At 41.0% G+C, this 3,614-nt stretch overlaps 1 long non-coding RNA gene across 1 annotated transcript in view; it reads right to left on the bottom strand.

Annotated features, from left to right (window-relative positions):
- Nucleotides 1-1,850: 1,850 nt before the first annotated feature.
- The window catches only part of LOC123073689 (uncharacterized), a 6,118-nt gene continuing 4,354 nt past the window's right edge, over nucleotides 1,851-3,614 (bottom strand). The window contains exon 3 of the long non-coding RNA XR_006435723.1: nucleotides 1,851-2,343. This is a non-coding gene — a long non-coding RNA (uncharacterized lncRNA). The remainder of the gene's footprint in view (nucleotides 2,344-3,614) is intronic.

The following is a 3,614-nucleotide window of genomic DNA, read 5'->3' as shown; positions in this document are numbered from 1 at the left end:
CGACAGTTTTATGAGGAGCTACGAGTAATTACCAACGAGATTAGATCAACTAGATGAGTCGGCCGTATATCTCTATGCGTAAAATCATCAATTTTACAGAATTACATTCATATTGGCTATATAGAGAATTAGTAGGAAATCCTTGAAAAAGAAGCAAATTAGATGGTAGATGCTCCTGTGGTCGCACCTCTACATAGATAAAAACACGATAAGTAACTATTTACCTTTTTTTCCCTGTACGTGACTCATTCATAAAGGATGCCTTTTTTTTCAACCAAGAAAAGCTGGTCCTCAGTATCCACGTGTAGAAAACAATCTTGCTAAATGAGTTCCTTAGAGTTTGAAGTACGTGTGCACCGGGAGTACAATGCTTCAGGCTATGAGTCATTTCCACATGAGAATTCCATCTCAAACTTGCATCAAGCAAGTGGAAAAAATATAGATCAGAGCACATGAGGAAAGATGATCAAGGAACTCCTACCACATGATGGGATTAGTAGTTTTTTTTCTTGACAGTTGACACGTTGATGGGATTCAAAACGCACTTACAGGGATGCAACTGTGAGTTCCTGCATGCTTGCACATACATGTTGATGGGATTTAGAACACACGTACATGCATGCAGCCGTTAGTTTCTGCATGCTTGCATGGATCTTAGTGTAGGGATTTTTACCGTCTACATCGGCTGGCTATTATAGATTGATCTAGTATATCCAACAGCTATACTTATTTTGATGATGTGGCTCAAGGAGAGGGAAGATAATTCCAAGTAGTGGAGCTAACTATTTAGATATAGTAGATTTGGTAAGAAGTGAGGCAAGGGACTTTTGTTAGGAAAGGGGCAGCGGCAGCAAGTCTATTCTGAATTGTAATTTGGTAAGGAAAGATATATGCCATGTGTTATTATAGAAAGGGTCTGTCTAGGTCTCGGTTGACTGAGACTTCGCGAAGTCTTAGTCGAATGACATCATCCTATGCAGATTAGGCCCGTCTTACCTCCCTCCCTGTTGGGTTTTAATTTCCCCGTGGTGGGCTTGGGGTGTGGGTTTGTTTGTTTGTCCTTTTTGTGTTGTCTGTTTGTTTGGCCCGTTTTACCTCCCTCCTTGTTCAGGGCGCAGCAAAAAGACAAAAAAAAAATGTAAGGCCCATTTTTGTAGCTAAACGACAGGAAAAACTTTCGTTCCTGTGCCAGTTCTTCGTTCCTTCTTTGTGACAACACCACCCAGGCAAAACCCTCCCCGCTGCATCCATGGATCCATCTACAGCTCCTCCCTTTTCATGTTCTTCTTCCCCTGTTAATTTTGGATCTGAAAAATTTGTGATTTCCTTCTTACTTCTCTTATTTTTTTTCCCCAGCAATCTTGGAGCAGTATGGCACTTTCCTGATGGGCACACATGTTTGTCTCTGAGAAAAACTCATGGGAAAACTTCGTCTATCTCAGCATGTTGTTCAATCTGCCTGAAAAAAATTCAATTTTTTTATAGATATACCTGCATGTTGTTCATTCTGTCTCAGCATGCTGCACATGTAGTAGTTGATTAACAGATGGTAAATTCCATGATGGTGCTTTTTCCATATGTTCAGTCAAACTACTACAAAAGCTCCAGGAAAAAAAGCACACAGTAGAAACAGACATGGCTGAAAGTTATGATCTATTCCTTGGATTCCCAGATTTACACTTTGGGGTGGAGACTGTCTATCTTGAATGCACTATTTTGACCCAAAAAATATACTTAGCATGGTGAAACACTTGTTCTGGACAGAGAAAATTTGAATCTTTCATTCCTTGCTTCCCAAAAATTATAGAATGAAGAAAAAAAAGTTGAATCTTTCTGTCCTTGACACATAATAAAACTGATGAATGTGGTTGTTTGTATAATGCAGAAAAATAAAAAAGATATCTCATGCATTCAGATTGACACATACTGTTTCCTGCATTTTGTGTAGCATCCGAAGAATACTTTGGCACAAAAAATTCCGAACAGTTGGGCTCCAACTCCGCATAGTTTGCAGACCCCAATTCAGGTGAGAAGGAAAAAAATGCAAAAAAAATTCCTTAGATTGTAATTACATATCCTTGTGGGTGACAACAAAAATGAAAAGGGAACAAAAGTTAAATAACAGTAAACTGACGAAAACACGACTTTGTGTTTGCAGCAGCCATACCTTGGTATCCCACATGTGCAACTGCAGCAAGCTGGGATGCATCTAGCATTCCAACCATCTTCAATTACATTAGCACCACATGTACTAGCTTTTCATGGCAAAAAAAGGAAAGCTTGTCCCCTCTATAAGTTCTCTGCTTTGATGAATAATGTGGAACTCCGTTGCACACCTTGTAACTATGAAAAAAAGAGAGAAAAAACTTAAATTATTATCAAATTCTAACATACAAAAAGTAAAAATGCAGGAAATGAATTTACTTGGAGGTAGCAACATGAGTTACACACAGTTGTTGATGGCTGATAGTCAAGAGGTACTTAAAGTGCCTTTTTTTTGTTGATGTTGAGATGTATAAGGGGAAAAAATGGGGAAAATGACAAAAAGGAAAATGGAAATTACATTACATGTTTTGTGGTGACAGACTAGAATTGGTGGATTCCAACATTTTGGTCAGCAACAAGTTTCGTGGCAGGGGGTTTTCGTACAAATAAAATTGACTCATTTACATATGTATACATATTCCCCCCAGTCCTTTGCCCTACGTGTGACAATAAAAATGTCCTCATTTCTTATTCTTCTTATTACTATGCAGAATGACATGTACATGTTAACCGAACAGTATGGGCGTTTGCAAGGACAAAACGACAGGGGGCAACCAACAACATGCAGAAAATGTGGTGGGCAGAAGGTTTCCCTAGTTGGAGCTAGGATGGCAACACAACTGAAGAACATGCAGGTTGTAGCTACCAACCTAGATACACAGAACAAAACATGAATGACGATGATTTAGAGTTTGATGAAGGTGAGGATGACTTGGAGTATGATGAAGCCGTTGATGGTTCTACCCATGGACCTAGTTTCGCAGAGGGCATGAGTTTTGATGATGATTTGGATGATGATTGACATGCAACTGGCCCCCTTTCTCTTCCCGCCGCCCCCTCTGACAAAAAGAAAGACCCCAGTTGTAACTATGTTGGGAGGCATGCAGTTGCGTGACTATAGTTGGACATGCAACCGGCGCCCTCTCTCTTCCAGCCGCCCCTCCGACAAAACAAAGGCCCCCCGGTTGCAACCAAGTTAGAAGACATGCAGTTGCGTGACTATAGTTTGACATGCAACTAGCTCCCTCTCTCTTACCTCTTACCCCTCCCCCCATCCCCTGAGAAAAACAAAGGCCCCCAGTTGCAACTATGTTGGAAGACATGTAGTTGCGTGATTGTAGTTGCAACCATGTTGGAAGGCATGCAGTTGCGTGGCTAGTATGAGAGGCGCAACTGGCCCCTCATGTCGCCGGTCTCTTCGACAAAACGAAAGCCCAATTGCAATCAAGTTAGAAGACATGCAGTTGCGTGACTAGTGTAGGACTTGCAACTGGCCCCTCTCATTGTTGGGCCTCTTCGACAAAAAGAAAAACCTAGTTGCAACCAAGTTAGAAGACGTGTAGTTGCGA

This window comes from Triticum aestivum, chromosome 3D (assembly GCF_018294505.1).
Source record: "Triticum aestivum cultivar Chinese Spring chromosome 3D, IWGSC CS RefSeq v2.1, whole genome shotgun sequence".
In the NCBI taxonomy this organism is placed as follows: domain Eukaryota; kingdom Viridiplantae; phylum Streptophyta; class Magnoliopsida; order Poales; family Poaceae; genus Triticum; species Triticum aestivum.
Note: the sequence above shows the minus strand (reverse complement) of the source record. Positions and strands in the feature narration are given on the sequence as shown.